General features: G+C 39.9%; 2 long non-coding RNA genes across 3 annotated transcripts in view; both read left to right on the forward strand.

Moving 5' to 3' along the window:
- LOC125104184 (uncharacterized) overlaps positions 1 to 16,271 on the forward strand; it is a 51,695-nt gene extending 35,424 nt beyond the window's left edge. The window contains exon 3 of the long non-coding RNA XR_007128605.1: positions 14,756 to 16,271. This is a non-coding gene — a long non-coding RNA (uncharacterized LOC125104184). The remainder of the gene's footprint in view (positions 1 to 14,755) is intronic.
- A 205-nt stretch (positions 16,272 to 16,476) lies between these two features.
- LOC125104183 (uncharacterized) lies at positions 16,477 to 18,866 on the forward strand. 2 transcript variants are annotated; one of them, XR_007128604.1, is made up of 2 exons: positions 16,477 to 17,789; positions 18,560 to 18,866. It is a non-coding gene; the product is annotated as an uncharacterized LOC125104183 (long non-coding RNA). The 2 variants fall into 2 exon arrangements; XR_007128603.1 differs by having other exon boundaries at positions 16,477 to 17,774.
- Positions 18,867 to 21,408: the final 2,542 nt, after the last annotated feature.

The raw sequence follows: 21,408 nt of genomic DNA on the forward strand, positions 1-21,408 counted from the left end.
TGGTCTGTAGTTCTCTTTTTTGTTGGGATCCTTGTCTGGTTTTGGGATCAAGGTGATGCTGGCCTCATAAAATGAGTTTGGAAGTTTTCCTTCTATTGCTATTTTTTGGAACAGTTTCAGGAGAATAGGAATTAGTTCTTCTTTAAATGTTTGGTAGAATTCCCCCGGGAAGCCGTCTGGCCCTGGGCTTTTGTTTGTTTGGAGATTTTTGATGACTGTTTCAATCTCCTTACTGGTTATGGGTCTGTTCAGGCTTTCCATTTCTTCCTGGTTCAGTTGTGGTAGTTTATATGTCTCTAGGAATGCATCCATTTCTTCCAGATTGTCAAATTTGTTGGCGTAGAGTTGCTCATAGTATGTTCTTATAATTGTCTGTATTTCTTTGGTGTTTGTTGTGATCTCTCCTCTTTCATTCATGATTTTATTTATTTGGGTCCTTTCTCTTTTCTTTTTGATAAGTCTGGCCAGGGGTTTATCAATCTTATTAATTCTTTCAAAGAAGCAGCTCCTAGTTTCGTTGATTTGTTCTATTGTTTTTTTGGTTTCTATTTCATTGATTTCTGCTCTGATCTTTATGATTTCTCTTCTCCTGCTGGGTTTAGGGTTTCTTTCTTGTTCTTTCTCCAGCTCCTTTAGGTGTAGGGTTAGGTTGTGTACCTGAGATCTGGATCTCAATGTGAGAAAGGAATCCATCAAAATCCTCGAGGAGAACACAGGCAGCAACCTCTTCGACCTCAGCCGCAGCAACATCTTCCTAGGAACATCACCAAAGGCAAGGGAAGCAAGGGCAAAAATGAACTTTTGGGATTTCATCAAGATCAAAAGCTTTTGCACAGCAAAGGAAACAGTGAACAAAACCAAAAGACAACTGACAGAATGGGAGAAGATATTTGCAAATGACATATCAGATAAAGGGCTAGTGTCCAAAATCTATAAAGAACTTAGCAAACTCAACACCCAAAGAACAAAGAATCCAATCAAGAAATGGGCAGAGGACATGAACAGACATTTCTGCAAAGAAGACATCCAGATGGCCAACAGACACATGAAAAAGTGCTCCATATCCCTCGGCATCAGGGAAATACAAATCAAAACCACCATGAGATATCACCTCACACCAGTCAGAATGGCTAAAATTAACAAGTCAGGAAATGACAGATGCTGGCGAGGATGCGGAGAAAGGGGAACCCTCCTACACTGTTGGTGGGAATGCAAGCTGGTGCAACCACTCTGGAAAACAGCATGGAGGTTCCTCAAAATGTTGAAAATAGAACTACCCTATGACCCAGCAATTGCACTGCTGGGTATTTACCCTAAAGATACAAACGTAGTGATCCGAAGGGGCACGTGCACCCGAATGTTTATAGCAGCAATGTCTACAATAGCCAAACTATGGAAAGAACCTAGATGTCCATCAACAGACGAATGGATAAAGAAGATGTGGTATATATACACAATGGAATACTATGCAGCCATCAAAAGAAATGAAATCTTGCCATTTGCGACGACGTGGATGGAACTAGAGGGTATCATGCTTAGCGAAATAAGTCAATCGGAGAAAGACAACTCTCATATGATCTCCCTGATATGAGGGAGAGGAGATGCAACATGGGGGGTTGAGGGGGTAGGAGAAGAGTAAATGAAACAAGATGGGATTGGGAGGGAGACAAACCATAAGTGACTCTTCATCTCACAAAACAAACTGAGGGTTGATGGGGGGAGGGGGTTGGGAGAGGGTGTGGGGTTATGGATATTGGGGAGGGTATGTGCTATGGTGAGTGTTGTGAAGTGTGTAAACCTGGCGATTCGCAGACCTGTACCCCTGGGGATAAAAATATATGTTTATAAAGCTGTAAAAAAAAAAAAAAAAAAAAGAAAGAAAAAAAAAGAAAGAAAGGATGAATACCCAAGTTTTGTAGCAACATGGACGGGACTGGAAGAGATTATGCTGAGTGAAATAAGTCAAGCAGAGAGAGTCAATTATCATATGGTTTCACTTATTTGTGGAGAATAACAAATAGCATGGAGGACAAGGGGAGATGGAGAGGAGAAGGGAGTTGAGGGAAATTGGAAGTGGAGGTGAACCATGAGAGACTATGGACTCTGAAAAACGATCTGAGAATTTTGAAGGGGTGGGGGGTGGGAGGTTGGGAGCACCAGGTGGTGGGTATTGTAGAGGGCACGGATTGCATGGAGCACTGGGTGTGGTGCAAAAATAATGAATACTGTTATGCTGAAAAAATAAAAAAATTAAAAAAAATTAAAAAAAAATAAAAATGATGACATTGGAAGCAATCAAAAAAAAAAAAAAAAAAAAAAGAATTGCATCCAAAATAAATAGAAAAATTCTTACAAACCCAAATAAGGACACAGACAACCGAAGACATGTTGAATTAAATCAATCTACCATAAGAACCTGTCATTCCATTCCTAGATATTTACCCAAAAGGAATGAAAATCGACACCTGCACAAAAACTCGTGCATGAATGTTCCTAATGGCTTTATTGACCATAAGCATAAAACAAGATGTGATCCACACGCCCATCTAACAGAGAATGGATGAACTGTGGCATAATGTATACAGAGGAATATAATAAATAAGTAGCAAATTAAAGCAGTAAACTACTAAAACCAGTAACAATTAGATGATTCTCCATGGATGAATCATAACACTGATTGAAAGGATCAGATATAAAAACTGCATGTTTCCACTTACATAAAATCTGAAAAATGCCAACTAATCTATTTTGACAGAAGGCAGATCGGCAATTTCTTGCGATCAGCCTGGATTGGAGGCAAGGATGGATGGGCAAGGGAAAAGAAAACTTCTTAGGGTGATGGAAATGGTCCATATATTTATGGTGGTGGTGGTTTAACAGGTGTCTTCGTCTGTCAAAATTCATCACAATGTGATTTGAAGTGGATGCTGTAATCGTACATAAATTTTACTTCAATATGTTTGATAAAAATGATTCATTAAGAAAATGAAAAGGCATGCACTGACTGATAAAAATATATCTACTTATATAAGAATATGCATTAGAAATCGATGCGTCTTATAGATAAGATATATATGTATATATACATATATATATGCACAAAACTCTTGTATCCAGAATTTTTGAAGAACATTTTTAACTCAGTAATAAAAACACAACCTAATTTGAAAAAAAAAATGTCAATAGACACATTACAAAGAAGATATATGAATGGATATATAAATGCAAGGAAAGATGCTCAACAGCACACTCCTCAAGGAATGCAAATTAAAGTCACAGTAGCTACAATTTAAGAAAGAAAGAAAGAAAGAAAGAAAGAAAGAAAGAAAGAAAGAAAGAAAGGGAGAAAGAAAGATACTATACCTACCTAGTGGATATCGATTTAACGGGAGCATTCATGCGTCTCTGCTGTGAATGTAACATACTATAAACACTTTAAGAATGTTAAGTTAAACATAAGCTTACATACAGTTACACATAGTAAGTTTTATATATAATCCAGCAATTTCTCCTCTATATATCCAAGAGAAATAAAATCATAAGCCTGCCCAAAGGATATGCCCAGGCTTGTACATAAATATTTACAGTAGCTATATTAATAATAGCTAAAAACAATGGAAACAACTCAGCTGCCCATCAGCAGGAGAGTGGGTATGCCAATTGTGGTCTGTGATGAAATGCAACTCTGAACTAAAAAGGAACTGCCTACTTATACATAAAGCAACATGGATAAATCTCAAAAACATCATGCTGAGCTAAAGAAGCCAGAGACACCGAGTATATAAATATAAACTAAGATTATATTTATATGAAATTCTAGAACAGTCAAGATAATCTATGTCAGTTTGTTTTGGTTATTTGGGGCATAGGGTTAGGAGAGGGGCTATTACTTGCAAAAGAGCACATGGGAGCACTGGGGGGTAATAAGCACGCTCTAGCTCTTGATTATGGGCATGTCAAGAATATCCGGGATGCCTGGGTGGCTCAGTTGGTTAAGCAGCTGCCTTCCGCTCAGGTCATGATCCCAGCGTCCTGGGATCGAGTCCCACATCGGGCTCCTTGCTCATCAGGGAGCCTGCTTCTCCCTCTGCCTCTGCCTGCCATTCTGTCTGCCTGTGCTCGCTCGCTCTCCTGTCTCTCTGACAAATAAATAAAATCTTAAAAAAAAAAAAAAAGAATATCCAACTGTACACTTTAATTTGTGTGCATTTTATTGTATGTAATTAAATCTTAATGAAGTTGGACTAAAAAAAAATTTCAGAAGTGTGGTTAACATAGGATAGAGTAAAGGACATCCAGAGGGCTTCAAAGGCATTGGTGATATTTTTATTATCAGGTGATATGAGGTGTGTTTGGTGCCAGAGTAGAAGGGTTTTTGTTGTATTTTAAGCTTTCTATATGTACATCATATCTGTACTTTGTATGGATGAAATACTTCATAATAAAAAATAAATTAGCTGTGGTCTGGGAGATGATAGTGCTATGCATGTAACTGACAAATATTAATATACTGACAATATTAAAAATTCCTGCAAATCAATAAGAAAAGATAAACAAGCCAATAAAAATTGGGCAAGATCTATGAGAAGGCAATTCAACGAGGAGGAAATATGAAGGTCAATATACATATAAAAAGAAGCTTCACTCAATGAGTCATGGAAATGCAAATTAAAACCATAAGACACCTATGATCACAGCCAGAACATCATTAATAAAAAGGTTTGATAATGGTACATTCTGCAGAGGCATGTGAATTTAAATTGGTAAAACCACCTTGAAAAGCAAATTTCGAGTCAAGCTGAAAAAGCAGCATATTCTGGTCTAGAGGAACTCTCCCACAGGTGCTCAAAGATATGTATAAAATTTCCTATCAGTAATATTCATAACAGTGGTGAAGGAGGAGGAGGAGAAAGACAAAAGAAATAGCCATCAACATTATACTTACAGTGGAATACTGTAATACAGGAGAACAAATATTAATACGGGCAAATTTCAAACCATAGTGTTGGGCAAATTTCAAACCACAGTGTTGGGTGAAAACATTATTCTATACTTAGGAATCTATACCATAGCTCTTAATATATTAGTACATATGAATATATATTATATTTATATATATCAGAAATCTAAAACCATCCTAAATATTGTTTAGGATTCTATAGCTATGTAATTATGAAGAAATTCTTATCAATGATAAACACAGCAATAATATGAGGACAGCGGCTTTTCCTAGTTGGGGAGGGAATTAAGAAGACTGCAATCATGGAACCCCCTGGGTGGCTCAGTCTGTTAAGTGGTTGCCTTCAGCTCAGGTCATGATCCCAGGGTACTAGGACTGAGTCCCACATTGAGCTCCTCGCTCAGCAGGGAGCCTGATTCTCCCTCTGCCTCCTCTGCCTGCTGTTCCTCTGCTTGTGCGCTCTCTCTCTGTTAAATAAATAAATAAAATCTTAAAAAAAAAAAAAGACTACAATCAGCATGAGGTACAGAGATGCCTTCAATCTTCATGATCATTACTTCTTAAGCTGAGCATTTAGTACACAAGTGTTTATCATGAAGGAAACAGAAGGTAACGGGAGTTGTCTGGCCCCAGGAAGCAACCTTCTGGTGGACAAGATAGGATTAAACTCTGTTTCTCCAGACACAACTCAGTTCTGACAGGTCTACAGGGCTAATGATTTGGAATGGTAATGGATCCTGTTTTGTCCCAAGATAATTTCAGTTTTCCTGGGTGCAGAAACTGGTCTTCTTAAGATGCAGGTATAACATATGGGGATTCAAAGTAAAAAGCTGTGATCAAGTAGAGACAAGCTTTTCAAGTTCACAAAAGGGCATCTACATAGACAGTTTCATAAATATCCCATATTTGTGTGCCTAGTAACAGAGGATCAAAATCCATGACCAGGGGCACCTGGGTGGCTCAGTGGGTGAAAGCCTCTGCCTTTGGCTCAGGTCATGGTTCCAGGGTCCTGGGATTGAGCCCCGAATTGGGCTCTCTGCTCAGCAGGGAGCCTGCTTCCTCCTCTCTCTCTCTCTGCCTGCTTCTCTGCCTAGTTGTGATCTCTGTCTCTCAAATAAATAAATAAAATCTTAAAAAAAAAATCCATGACTAAAGTTTATACCACAACTATAAGTCATAGAAAGAAAACCTATACCAATAAGATACCTGGACAAAGCTCATGAACAAAATACTCCAAAAACAGATACACAGAGCTAAAATACATACAAACATTTCCTATGAGTAGCTAATAAGCTGCAAATTAAGCAAAAAGGCAGCTTTTCTGTTTGTCAGGCAGGCAGATGTGAAAAAGCAAAGATCATATTGTTGTACTGAGTACAGTAAGAATGACATTTTCCAATGCAGCTTTGGAGAATGAAAATGGGTAAATTTTTTCTGGAAAGTACATTGTCAAAATACATTAATGGTTTTAAAATATTCATGTGTTCTGGCCAAGTAATTAATATTGCGGAATATATTAAAAGGAGATAGTAAGATGTTCAGACAAAGGTTTATTTGCTTTGGATTCTAATTTACATGTTACATGCTCTGAAATTGTGGATATATTTAAGGGAAATATTGAAGGGAAATGCTGAAGAAAGCTAGGTGGGAATGGAGAAAGAAATTTAAAAAGGGTTCCCCTTCTCAGGTAAATATTCCAAAAGAAATGGAGAACATATACCTATGGAAGAGGTTTTCTTGAAGCATTATTTATAATATTTATTTATTTTTAATTTTTTTTTTTAGATTTTTTATTCATTTTTTTTGACAGAGATCACAAGTAGGCAGAGAGGCAGGCAGAGACAGAGGATGGAAGCAGGCTCCCTGCCGAGCAGACAGCCCGATGCGATGGGGGCTCGATCCCAGGACCCTGGGACCATGACCTGAGCCGAAGGCAGAGGCTTTAACCCACTGAGCCACCCAGGCGCCCCTATTTATAATATTTAATAATTAGATAAAGCTTAAAAGTTCTTCAGGAAAAAATAATTATCTTTATAGAGTTGTGTTTTAAGAATAGTATGCTACATAATTTTGGATTTTTAAAAAAATATTTTATTTATTTATTTCCTTGAGAGAGAGGGAGAGAGCCGGGGAAGGGATGGGGGGAGCTAAGGGAGAGGGACAGGCCAACTCCCTGATGAGTGCAGAGCCTACCTGGCCTGCAAAGCTCTATTTCAGGACCCTGGGATCATTGACCTCAGCTGAAATCAAGAGTCAGATGCCCAAGGGACAGAGGCACCTAGGCGCCCTCCTAATTTTGCATTTTAAAATAATATTAAAAGCAAGGGGGATGAGTCAGGACACAAAATATTTAACAACAACAAGAACTCATTGCAGGACACTGCGTCTTTTCTGGTGTCAGTATTCTATTACATGTGGGTGGTGGGCTAGCCATCCCCGTTTGCAGAAAAAGAAAGAAAAGGCAGGTTTCCTAAACAAGTCCCTCTGATATCTTTCTCATCTCACAGTTTAGGAGAGAAGTTTGTGACCCTAGAGGAGGCAGGGAAGTTGCTTTGTAAACAGTGTCAGCGGGTTAGATTTCGAGGGGAGGGGGGCGAGTGGGGGGAGCTGCTTTCCTGGATTTTCTGGATCATTTCCCCTCACCATTTTTGCAGCCTCTTTGCAGTGTAAAACTGACTTTGCTATTCATATGCCCAGCAACCGATGCTGTTTTCAGGAACGTTCCCCCAGGTGGTAAAACTCCCCCTTCAAATGGCCCATTAAATACAGTTTAAAATCACAGCACAGAAAAACAACAATCAGCATGAAGCTCTCTGGAACTCCTGGCTGCCCCCCTAGAAACAGGTGGTTAAATTCTTGGATCAAACAATTCCTCAAAGGATAGTGGTTAAAATACCACTTCTGGTTTGAGACTAGGATCTTATTATTGTGTTGAGCAGCTCCAGGAAGGTATAAAAATTCAAGATGTAAGGTAGAGACAGTTAACATGGTATAAAAGTTTCTTACTTTTAACAAACCTCTTTCAGGTCTTTGATCCCAACAACTTCTCAAGCAGTATTTGAGGGTATGTGCATTAGGGGAGACAAAGAGGGAAATAAGGGAGAAATTACTCTCAGACATTAAAAAAAAAAAATCTCTTAATGGATCCCAGCAAAAATCCGTCAGTGGCAATCTCTGATGGCATGGGATGGGAGGTGGAGGGGATGTGGGGGGAGGGTAGGAGGGAAGTGGGGGATCCTTCACTGCAAGATTGTTTCAAGTTCTCCGGACAAGCTGCCTCTATGTTGCTTTTAATTATTGGCTCACTTACCTGTGTGTTTGCAAATAATTCCAAATGCAGGATTACTCCCAGATCGCCTCGTGTATTAATACAGTAAAATGACTTTGTAATTTGAGGATACTTGGGGGAAATGTATTTGCTTCACAAGTGTGGATACACCTATTACCCTGTTAGAAGTGAGCCCCCCAAATCCTGTATTTATGTTTGCATTTTGAACACTGCCCTGAGTTTTCCATATGGCCCCAAAATGGGTTTTCTTAAGGAAAATGTTTTTTTTATGGTTTATATTTTAATTGTTCAGATGGATATGTCTTAGTCTTTTATTTTATTTTATTTTATTTATTTTTTAAAGATTTTATTTATTTGACAGACAGAGATCACAAGCATGCAGAGAGGGGCGCCTGGGTGGCTCAGTGGGTTAAGCCGCTGCCTTCGGCTCAGGTCATGATCTCAGGGTCCTAGGATCGAGCCCCGCATCAGGCTCTCTGCTCAGCAGGGAGCCTGCTTCCTCCTCTCTCTCTACCTGCCTCTCTGCCTGCTTGTGATCTCTTTCTGTCAAATAAATAAATAAAATCTTTAAAAAAAAAAAAAAAAACAAGCATGCAGAGAGGCAGGCAGAGAGAGAGGGGGGAAGCAGGTTCCCTGCTAAGCAGAAAGCCCGATGCAGGGCTCGATCCCAGGGCCCTGGGATCATGACCTGAGCTGAAGGCAGAGGCTTTAACCCTCTGAGCCACCCAGGCGCCTCAGTCTTTTATTTTATTTTAAAGATTTTATTTATTTATTTGTCAGAGGGACAGAGAGCACAGGCAGGCAGAGTGGCAGGTAGAGGCAGAGGGAGAAGCAGGCTCCCTGCGGAGCAAGGAGCCCGATGTGGGACTCGATCCCAGGACGCTAGGATCATGACCTGAGCCAAAGGCAGCCACTTAACCGACTGAGCCACAGGCATCCCTGTCTTAGTCTTTAAGTAGTTCAAGGACAAATGGGCAAAATTTACAGGATTTGTTTGGTTTTAATAGCAACTGAGATAAAAGTGACACCAAACATTACCAGTAGGATTTTACTACTCAGTGCTGCACGCCAATGAAGAGGATCAAGTTTTTCTGCCAGCATCAATTCAATGCTCACACAGACACATTAATACTTTCCCTCAATTTTTATGTGAATGTGAACATGAGAGTTCATTAGATTATATCTGTCAGCCTTCTGCCTCAATTCTCTACCTTTTGTGGGGTCCCCCTTACTGGACCCATTGGTCTACGCAAGTTCAGATTTATCTCTAAGAGGAAGACAGGTTGAAGACGGGAAGCATGAAGAGGCATGGTGCCCCTGCCCGCCTGGGAGGCCTTTTGGTATTCGTTACTTTAGGCACCCAGCAAACAGTAATCCAAACTATCGCTGATCCTCTCCCTGTTGACTGAACCTGAGCTTGACCTTAAGGATGCTGTTGTGATACGGGAGCTTCCGGAATCGCAAGTCTGCTCCTCCAGCTGGGGTCCATTCTTGGATCTTGGTTTCTGTGCTAATCCATATTTTGGATCTAAGTGGGTAACTTTCCTGAGTTACCACTATTCCTGAAAGGGAATACTTCTAGTATTGCCTTGCTCTAAGGACTTGGCTTGGTCCTTAACCTCTCAACCTAGAAAATCAGGCTCTATAGCTCATAGCCACCTCTCAGAATCTTGTCCCAATGCCTCATTGTTAAGTTTGGCCTGTCTTCTACTTTTAGGACTGATCAAATGCATATAAGAATCATTGTGAACATTGCATAATGTATAAAATTGTCAAATCACATGTTGTGTCCCTGAAACTAGCATAACATTATCAATTCTACTTAAATAATAAAAATTTGAAAAATTATGCATAAAGAGTGGAATGTTAAGGGAAAAAGTGAATTTTTGTATAAGTACTATTAAGATAGGGAAACTAAAGGGCTCCATAAAAATCTGCTTTCTGCTCCTTTTCTTGCTGCTATTCTGGCTGGGACCTGCACCCCACTTTACGCATGCCCCAGAACGCAAATAGTGTATGTCCTCCTTGTAAGGGACAAGGAGACCATGATTTCTCTACAATAGATACCATTTAAGGAAGGACCAGGTGAGAATGGCTGGAAGAGGCCACCATGGGTGGCTTTTCTTTAAGAAAACCCATTTTGGGGCAATATGGAAAACTCAGGGCAGTGTTCAAAATGCAAACATAAATACAGGGGGCCTTACTTCTAACAGGATAATAGGTGTATCCACACTTGTGTGAATCCCATGAGACCAGCACTAGACATCTAGACGCCAAGATCCCCTGGGTCCAAGGAATAACGCCTGGGCCCTTGTTTTTGGTCTTACTGGTTCTTGGATGCCTGAGAGGATGTGTACCCCAGACTGCAAAGAATGGACTCCCGGACACCCTGTCTGCCCCTGCTCTCTCTGTACCTTTAGTAACCTCTGCTTTCACTCCTGCTGGCGTGCATTTGATTTCTGTGTGCAGCCAGCGGTGCTCTTTTTTTTTTTTAATAAATATTTTATTTATATATTTGACAGAGAGAGAGAGAGCGATAGAAGGAACACAAGCAGGGGGAGTGGGAGAGGGAGAAGCAGGCTTTCTGCTGAGCAGGGAGCCTGATGCAGGGCTCGATCCCAGGGCCCCATAATCATGACCTGAGCCGAAGGCAGACAAACTTAATGACTAAGCCACCATGGCACCTTCAGCCAGGGACCCTCTTATCTGGTCCTGTGACCACCTCTGGGTCCTTGGACCCAGACTGATGGCATCAATAATTGATGGAATAATCGGAAATTTATTTGGAAAAATATGGGAAAATGTTACTTTGTCATTTATAGCAACAGAAATATGAAATCTTTATTAAGATGTACACACATACCCTATAAATAATAGAAGGAAACAATGAAAGAAGATGTAACTGTCAATGAATTAAAATGTGTACCACTATATAGCAAATCAGTGAATCCAAATTAAAAGGGATCAACCAGTTGAGAAAATATAATATGCTCTAAAAGTAGTATAAGATCATTAAGGTAAATACAGATATTTAGGCATCTTCAAGAAAAAAAAAAAAGATAAACATCTCAGGTAAGAAAAGCAACAGATATATGTAAAATATGAACACAGTATGATATTCAGAAAATGATCAGTATGTGTAATATATACACAAAATCCAAGAAATACAACATGAACAAAATAAGATGTTTGTACATGGTAAATATGCTTTGTGTATAAATCTACATACACTTGCATGTAGATGGTTATGTATAAATTCAACCTTCTTTATAATCAAGAGATACAAAGTAGCATGTCATGATCTCAGGGTCCTGGGATCGAGCCCAGTAACAGGCTCCCTGCTCACTGGGGAGCCTGCTTCCCCACCCACCTCTGCCTGCCTCTCTGCCTACTTGTGATCTCTGTCAAATAAATAAAATCTTAAAAAAAATTATCCTAAGAGAAGGGCATGAGGACATTAGCAAAACAACTAATTATTCCACTATTGTTTACTATAAGATATTTAAAATAATCTAAATGCCAACAGCAAGTTATTAAACAAACCAAGATACTTAACAAAAAGCCAGGAGATGACTTAATTGATTCTCATTCTGGTAAAGAGCATTTGATAATTCTGAAAAATTTTCATGGTACCACTAAGTTATTAAAAAAGACTTATGAGCAAGGAATGCCCAATAATCCAATTATATATTTATGTGTGTGTGTGCAAATGTATAAAACATCTGCATTCATATATGACTGGGAGGACTGTAATGACTTAAATAATATTCTGAGTGATATACTGAATGAAAAGTAAACTTTTATCAATATATTGAGTAATAAGTAAATAATAAATGAATAAAATTAAAATAAATTATTAATCTTATGATAGGAATACCTATTTTGTTCTATTTATAGTTTTGTGGTTTTTGAAATTTTCTACAGTGAATACATGTAACTAATATAGTAAGATGTACTTTTATAATTTTAAAGTGTCTGGTTCCTTTGTTGTTCGTGAAGCTATTCATTAACACACTTAGCAATTGTGCAGAACTTTCATTAGGTACTAAAGGTGCCACTTAACACTGTCTCTGCCATGGGGGCTTGCAGGCTATTGAGTAGCCGGCCAAACAGCCACGCAGAGATTTCCCTGATTTCGAAGACTTTGGCCATAGAGGAGTAGAACGAATCCGGTGCTCTCGAGAACTTATCACAGGGTCTGACTTGGTGTGGAGACTCAGAGGATGGTTTCCCGAGGAAGGGACATTTAACTGAAGGCTACAGCCTGAGGGTGAGTTGACTAAGCAGAGAGGTCAAGAAAGAAGGTCTGAGACAGAGGGGCATCACTTGCAATACTCCTTTTTGGTGGCAGGAGAGAGTCTGATGCATTAGAAAAATGGCAGAAGAGGGGCTGTTGAGGACGGAGAACAATGGGGACGCATGGAGATAGTTTCAAGTTGTAAAACAAGATAGACTGAGTTTGTATCTTAGGAGCGGCGGGAAGTCATTGGGAACCTTTACTCCACCGCTTCTGTCAAAAGCGCTTTGGGAGGGTGGGTCTGGTCCTGTCTCCAGAGCCCAGACCTGGTAAGAAATACTGCTCCTTGTCCAAGAACAAGTTCTCAAGACCTCTTATTCCTTGGCCAGTACTCCCTCACACCATGAAAAATGGCCTTTTTGCTCAAAAACAAAACAAAAAAAAACCCTAAAAAACAAAAAAACCCAAAAAAAAAAAAACCTTTCAGATCTCTGCTTAAGTAATAGAAAAACACTACCTAGAATTAGGATTTCTCTGTTTTCAGCTCACTAGATTGTTACCACTAACCGACTTGTTGGTATCCCCAACTGACTTGCCCGAGATTGTTTTCTATCTGGCTCACATTTGAAATTCATAAAAAAAGAAAACTTATAATTATCTATTATTGCTCATGTCTTCTCTGTTCTGATATTATTATTATTATTATTATCATTATTATTATTATTTTGTGGGAAAGTGACTTATTCATATTTATGGCAAATGACAGATGTTCTCAAAGCATCCGTGGCAAGTACACGGATTTTATAATTCTACTTTTCAGTGAAGAAAAAGATTCAGAGATATAAAGTGAAACACTGAAAGATCAACCTGGGGAAGTTGAGTCTCTTGACACTTGAGTGAATCCTCTTTTCACCTCGACACTCCCCTTCTCATTCTATGCAAAGACACTCTCTCCTTCTCCCTGGAGAAGTGCTTTGTTTTAAGATAAGGTACTAGATTCTGGGGCTCTATCTGTGTAATTCCCATCGCACACTGGAGTTAGCATAGCATTATGCTCTTTTAGGAGCCTGAGAAATGCTTTTGGATGATTGATAGCCTACCTGTTATTTTTCCTGATGGCGCTAGGACAACTTGACATGGGGAATCTTGGGAAGAACTAGTTCCCTGAAGAGTACGTAGGCTTTCTGACACTGAGTGACTTCGAAATGGCATGAAGTCAGACGAAATTGCTACCGTCGTTAAAATGTCCTTTTAAGTAATTATATGTAAAATAGATTTCTCACCATCCAGAAGCTTCAGCTATTAATGGTATAGCAACCAGCAACAGTTAGATTAAGTCACAAAAGTAAGTTTAGGTATCATGGGCATAAAATCGTTATGGACCTAAGGCTGCTCACAGGTCACTGGGTTTTCCATGAGGTAATTTAATGCCATGGGAGATACAAAGAAATAATAATAACAAAAGCTAATACTCACTGAGTGCTAACTAATGGGACTGCTAAGCACATCTCTTCATCATTTCATTTGATCTTACTAAAGCTTACAGCTTCGGTAGTACACTGTTATTACCATTTCCCAAGCACCGAAGCTGAATGGGAGAGAGATTTTTGAAGTTCACCAAAGGTCACAGAGCCAGAAAGTTGAAAAATCTAGTTTGTCTGATACAAATGTCTTGCTCTCAACCACTGAGCTATACTGCTTATGCCCAGATTTATGATGAAAAGAGCAGATGGCTGGTCGAGAAAGTTGGTTTTGGATGGGGTTTATTAAGACCCTGGATCTAAACATAGTCCCAAGAGGGAGGAGGGGGAGGGGACAGAGAAGAAGCAGAGGAAGTAGAAAAGGAGGAAGGACCAGGGAAATCAATTGTAGTGCTATGCAAAACTAAGGTTTAGGGAATTAAAAGAATAAGAATTGCACTACATTCATGTAGAATACATGGGAGAAGTCTAGCTTTTGTAAAACAGAATATTTACATTAGCATGATCAGCGCATTCTTTCCCTGTAGGAAAAGGGGAAGCAAACAAATATACAAATGTGTGATGGCCATCGAATAAGACAAACACAAATGAGTTTTATAATTCAGATACTTAATGGCATGCAGCCAAAAATTCAATGCATCCGTTATGTGAGGGTAGCCTTGACAATTATATCTATATGGTAAATGTCCAATGGACAAGACTCCCTATTTTAAATCAGAGATTATGCATTTAATAATGTTAGTAAACAAATTGCTTTAAATGAAATATATATTTTTTATTTCCAATAGACCATTCATCACCTAAGCCTGGATGAAGTCAAAGTCTTAGTCTTGAGCCACACCATCATCTCATGGAAGTTGCCAGAGCTTCTACTCTTTGTTGCATGTTGGACCAACTCAGCCTATTTCAAGGATGCCACCTGTGAAACTTTGTTCTCCTTCTTTCCTCAGATAAGTAATTTATGACAGAGTTGGTAAGTAGGGTTTATAGAGTAATAATCATCTATTGGTAGTGACTTTATGACATACTGTGTTAAGAAAGATTCTGAGGTATTATGCGGGGTAAATGGAAAACTATCACAATCAGTTAGTTTAATCAGCCAAGGAGTGCAAAGGGAGGGGGCTGACATGTTTCCAGATATTTGTTATCTCTGAACAAAGACAGGAGCCTAATAACGTAAGTAATCTAGGCAGTTAAGAGGAAAGACCACACATTTTACTTTCTTAGTAACACCCTAGATTCTGAGATACCAGCAACTTCTATTTTTTTTTTCCCTTTACCTTTCTCATGGAGTCAGTCAGTATCTTCTGCTTTATCCTATTCAGCTAAAAAGTGTAGCCCTCATTGACTCCCTGGGTCAATAGAATAGTAATAGGATTTGGCATTTATGTCAAATTTTATAGACATGACCTCTCTTATTACAAGGTTTTCACCTGGTTGCAGATGACCTTGTAAACAATTTGCCTATGAAAATCTTTTCATTATTATCATTGACACTTTGTATGGAAGAGCAGTTCTCCTTCTTTGATATTCATAGGTTCCCAATGGTAGGTCCCATTAGAAGAACAGGGTCCATACCAAGGAGGTGTCTTCTGAGATAATGGGAGTTCCTTGCTCATTGCTTATCCCTCCTCTTCTTCTCTTTTCTCACTTGTCCTTCTCCTCATTCTTTCTACTCCACTCGATCTTCTTTGTGTTTCCCCCCTCCATCTATCCTATCAACCGTGCCATGGTTCTGTGGAGATGTAATGGCAGCATTTCTTATACCAAAGATGTAATCTTTATTCCTGGCCATCCTGACTGTTGATTTCCTGCCTGTTCCAGCAAAATAAGTCGCAACATGGACAAGAAAAACTGAGAAGCCTCGTACTTCTTTATCATGAGCTTCAGCTTAGCTCAAGAAGGTAAAACAGTTGGCCTTCCATCTCCTTTTCTTTGGGTTATGTCAGAATATCTCTCGGTTTTCCAGAAGTAAGGAGGTCATGCCAAGTGCTTAAAATGAATGTGACATAATAGTTTGCTCTATTCCCAAAGTCTTATGAAATTTCTCTAATACACCATTATAGCCACCTGATATTTGTAAATACTTCCCTGTACATCTGCTCTGGCAAAGGTTACTCATGCTGTCTGTGAGGCCATTTAGCTCCAGTGTAGCTACAAGTAGTGTCCTTATCTACTTGCTGCTTTATCTCCATGGACCATGTCTTGTTTCGTATCCTTATCATCGCTCAGTGAAGTTACTGACACAGTCTCTTCTCTGTTCCTAATACCATTTTATGCATATTTTGGGCCATTCTTTTTTTTTTTAATATTTTATTCTTCAGTAATCTCTACACTTAATGTGGGGCTCAAACTTATAACCCCAAGATCAAGAGTCCCACGCTTCCCTGACTGAGCCAGTCAGATGCCCCAATTTGGGGCCATTCTTTTTTTTTTTTTTTTTAATTTATTTATTTGTCAGAGAGAGAGAGAGAGAGAGAGAGAGCACACAGGCAGGCAGAGTGGCAGGCACAGGCAGAGGGAGAAGCAGGATCCCTGCCGAGCAAGGAGCCCGATATGGGACTCGATCCCAGGATGCTGGGATCATGACCTGAGCTGAAGGCAGATGCTTAACCAACTGAGCCACCCAGGCATCCTGGGGCCATTCTTGATAGACTTATGTCTTATCTTTTTCTAAATTCTAACAAATATGATCATTCTTCTTTTCATAAGTAAGAATACCTTGCCTTATTTAACACAGATGTCCCCAATTAAACTTTATTAAATTATCTTCTTATATTTTGGTGACCTTTAGTTTAGGGAATAGCTGCTAAGCCAAAAGCCAGGACACACACACACACACACACATGCATGAACACACAGTAGATCAGTAAATTTCTGGACTCAAATAGTCCATTATCTTGATTTCATGCAAATCTGGCTTTTTCTTCTTAAATTATGCCAGTGTTTTACCCCTGAATCACTCATAGTTCTTTCTCCAAGATCTCTTATCCCGAGCTTTACAAGTATGAACTCTGAGATCAGCCTTGTACTAGGTAGTGCGGGGAAGAATCAGTCATCCACTGGGCAGCTACTATCTTCAAAGAACCATTGTTCAGAAAAATCATTGAACAGTAGTACAGTAAGGAAGGGAGGAAGTAAAAAAGGACTAACACAGAGACTTGAGAGAAAGAGAATCTTACTCTACCTTCTACCTATATACTATACTAACTCCCTACCACTTTTGAGTAATATGAGAATACACAGATAAATAATGACATGGGGATTTTTCCAGATCCTTAATCACACTCTAGTATGTACCTAGCATTTGTCATGTATGTCTTCTATTTATGGAACACTTTGCTATAACCATGCAATGTGCAAGCTTTCAACATGGCGGATTAATTATAATCCACCTAATAAACAAGATTATGTGCCCACTCATGGGAAACTTTATGTCTTACTGCTCTGAGGACAGTGCTAAATCCAAGGAAAATACTTGTGAAATGAATTAATAAACCAGTGAATGAGTAAAAAATACATGTTAAGATAGATATTTTCAAACAATGGCAATATTTCAAAACCTGACACGTGCCTCTTTTTTTTTTTTTTTTTTTTTTTTTTTTTTTTTTTTTTTAGCCCGATGTGGGACTCGATGCCAGAAGCCTGGGATCATGACCTGAGCCGAAGGCAGACACTTAACATCTGAGCCACCCAGGTGTCCTGCTTCTTTTAAAAAACATGAATGAAATGAGGATTCTGCATATAATGTGTCAATATGACCTTGTATGTGACCAAATGCTTTCTCCTTCTCACAAGAAAATTGTTGTAAGTCCTAATCGGGTGGGAGCTCTAGTTCTGCTTCGGGTTTTTTTTTTTTTTTAAGATTTTATTTATTTATTTGACAGAGAGAAATCACAAGTAGGCAGAGAGGCAGGCAGAGAGAGAGGAGGAAGCAGGCTCCCTGCTGAGCAGAAAGCCCGATGTGGGGCTTGAACCCAGGGCCTGGGATCATGACCTGAGCCGAAGGCAGCAGCTCAACCCACTGAGCCACCCAGGCGCCCCTCTGCTTCGGTTTTGTCTGTGTGTTCTGCCATTCTCCTGATTTCATTCTACAGGCTGACCCAGTTATTTTGATCCAGATCCTGTGCTCATAGGTGTTCATTCAAACTGGTCATCTTCTCAAGGCTTACCTTGTATCTTTTTCTTTATAAATTCTTTTTTTAGATTTTTATTTATTTATTTGACAGAGAGAAAGTGATCACAAGTAGGCAGAGAGGCAGGCAGAGACAGAGAAGGAAGCAGGCTCCCTGCTGAGCAGAGAGCCCAATGTGGGGCTCGATCCAAGGACCTTGAGATCATGACCTGAGCCGAAGGCAGAGGCTTAACCCACTGAGCCACCCAGGCACCCAGGCTTATTACCTTATATCTTACTATAATTTTTTCTGTCTCATAAAATTGTTTCAGTGTTCAAATATTAAAAGACAGAAGCCATTAACCTCAATTATATAATTCTAGTTCGTATTTTCCAGTTTGCATGCAGAAAAGCATGAAATGGATATACTTTAGACAATATGAGTCTCCTAAAATAGTCTTCCTCCATTTTTGTGCAGAAGGATCATATTACGCATGCTCTAAGATTCTGATTCCACAGCTCTGGGGCAGGACCAGAGTTCTGCATTTCTAACAGGCTCAGTGGTGATGCCAATGTTGCTGTTCCAAGAACCACATATTGAATAGCAAAGTCCTAAACAGGCCTGCCTCAAACATGTCTCGTAAATGTCTGTGACTTTTCATAGGAAGACAGTATCTTGAAACGTGAGTCTTAATCTTTCATGGGATGTCGTCCATAATTTGAAATCTCTTTACATCATTGTTTCCCAAAGTGAGCTGTGTGGGAAAACAAGTTCTGACAACTGGCAAAAAGATGGCAGCAACTGCTTCTTCTTTTTCTTCTTCTTCTTTTCAAGATTTTATTTATTTATTTGAGAGAGAGAGAGAGAGCAAGGAGAGGGGCAGAGGGAGAAGCAGGTTCCCCGATGAGCAGGGAGCCAGATGTGGGACTCAATCCCAGGACCCAGAGATCATGACCTGAGCCGAAGGCAGATGCTTAACTGACTAAGCCATCCAGATGTCCCTCGAAAAGGCTTCCTATGAAAAAATGTTTTATGGTTGGACAAATATGAGGAATGCTAAGTAAACAAAGGAAAGAGAGATTTCGTTAAGGATTTTTAGGATCTTAGATATGTCAATACCTTTTATGAATTCTAGAAGTTGGATGATAGTTTCCCAAGCTTCAGTGGCCATTTAAGATTTTATTTATTTGTCAGAGAGAGAGGGAGAGAGAGCGAGCACAGGCGGACAGAATGGCAGGCAGAGGCAGAGGGAGAAGCAGGCTCCCCGCCAAGCAAGGAGCCCGATGTGGGACTCGATCCCAGGACGCCGGGATCATGACCTGAGCCGAAGGCAGCTGCTTAACCAACTGAGCCACCCAGGCATCCCTTCCGTGGCCATTTAAAAAAAAAAGAAGTGTTCTTCAAGCTAATTTGGAATTCAGAAAACACAAATTAAGATTCTGTCTTCTGTGCAACCACCAAAACTCCATTCCTCCTTTCCTGTCCCAGTCCGGGGCTGTGAAGTGCCCATTTTTTATTTTGTTGGGGCTTATACTGAACAGTTTTGTATTTATCTCTGTGTTTAGAAACCTGTGTACTACTTGTTCTTCTTTTCAAACACTGCCGAGCTTATTGGTTGGCTGTCTCCGGGATAATTGAATTTGAGAATTGAATTTGCAATTTGTAATAGAAAATGGTATCATCAGATGACTGCAAATAAGGACCTTCTGACACATCACCACAGGATTGTTTAGGGTTTTATGGGGAGAAATGGAGCAAATAATGAGTTACCCTGACTTCCCGGCTTTTCTGGCCACCGCACAACCTGGCTGGCGTCAGGTGCTTCTGAATGGCCACCATCATTCCACTACCTCTGCTGCAGTCCCCAGGAAAGCTGGGTTCGGGCTACCTTGATCACCATGGTGACAGAGCTGACTTTATACTGACTGATTTTTCAGGAATCCCACGGTAGTGCTGTGGTGTGGACCTTCTTGAGCTGCTTTTTGCTTCTGCGAGTGAGAAAGGAGCTTGAACCCTGGGTAGACAATCAGTCCTCTCCCAGAGGTCATGACAATGATGGTCTCTTATGTCAAACCAAATTCCAATCTGCTCTGCACCTGTTGGAAATAAAGTACCTCTTATTTTTCCAAAGGGAGTGGTGCATTGGGTTCACCTCATTCACCTCAATCAGATAATTCACACTTGTCACTGCGAAGGGAGTGCCTAGAGTTTATAGATCTGAGTGGGTGAGTGATATATGGAAAGAGAAGTTATCAGAGTGGCAAAGGCTTGAGTGGATGTGAGATTTGGAAGAGGTGCCCAAACAGACACAGAGAGGAGACATCCGCTCGAGTCCTGGTCCTGCATCTCCTTACCAACCAAGAAGATATAGAGTCAGGCCACGTGGAGAGCAAGATAAATCATACCCTGGGCTTTTATTTTGTTTTGTTTTCAATTCAACATAGAAAGGTTAAAGAGGTAGGAGGCTTTTTATTGAATCATTTAAAAAGGATATTTTGAAACATTATCCACTCTGGTTTGTCCCAAACTTTAAAAGAGTTCTTGTGTATCATTAGAGATGACACAATTAAGGTAGACCTAATCTTATTTCCCCTGAATAAGACAAATGAACTGGGCAATAAAGATCCAGTGTGCTGTGTAAACATCTAATCAATGATCCTCTGGTTAGGCCAGATCTGTTCTGGAAATAGAGAAGTAAGGAGAGACCCAGATAAGAATAATGTGCATTGTTATTTTGGCTTTGGAAGAAAAAGATAAGCCTGGTGAAAGGACGTCCAAGCAAATGAGAACAGAGACAAATGTGTTGAGGTAAGTAAAAGAAGGAAGGCGTGAAGGTGGGAGAAGGAGAGAGAGAGAGCTCATTAATAAACAGGGAAGAAAAATCATGTTGACTCATCGGTTATCTGTAATACAGAACTTGAATTTTTCTTTTCTTTCTGTTTTTTTAGAGAGGGAGAGAGAGGGGTGAGGGAGGCCCAGAAGGTAAGAGAGAATCTCAAGCCAGCTCCAGGAGGGCTCGATTCCATGACCCTGAGATCATGACTGGAGCGGAGATCAAGAGTTGAAGGCTGAACTGACTGAGCTACCCAGGTGTCCCTGTAGAACTTAAATTTTAATTCTTTCCTGCTGGAAAGCCATGAAACAAAACAGAAGACGGCTTTGAGACTGTATGTTGTAATGATGACATCCTGAGCAGGAGGTCATCTGTCTGTTCAGCTGGTCTACATGTGAGAATGTGCAACTTTTGCTGGGAAAACCAGGGAGCACCCTCTCTCTCATGCAAGGATACTTTTATAGGGGAGGAATGCAAATAGAAAGCCTGCATT

The sequence above is a fragment of the Lutra lutra genome, chromosome 7, assembly GCF_902655055.1.
Source record: "Lutra lutra chromosome 7, mLutLut1.2, whole genome shotgun sequence".
NCBI classification, from domain to species: Eukaryota; Metazoa; Chordata; class Mammalia; order Carnivora; family Mustelidae; genus Lutra; species Lutra lutra.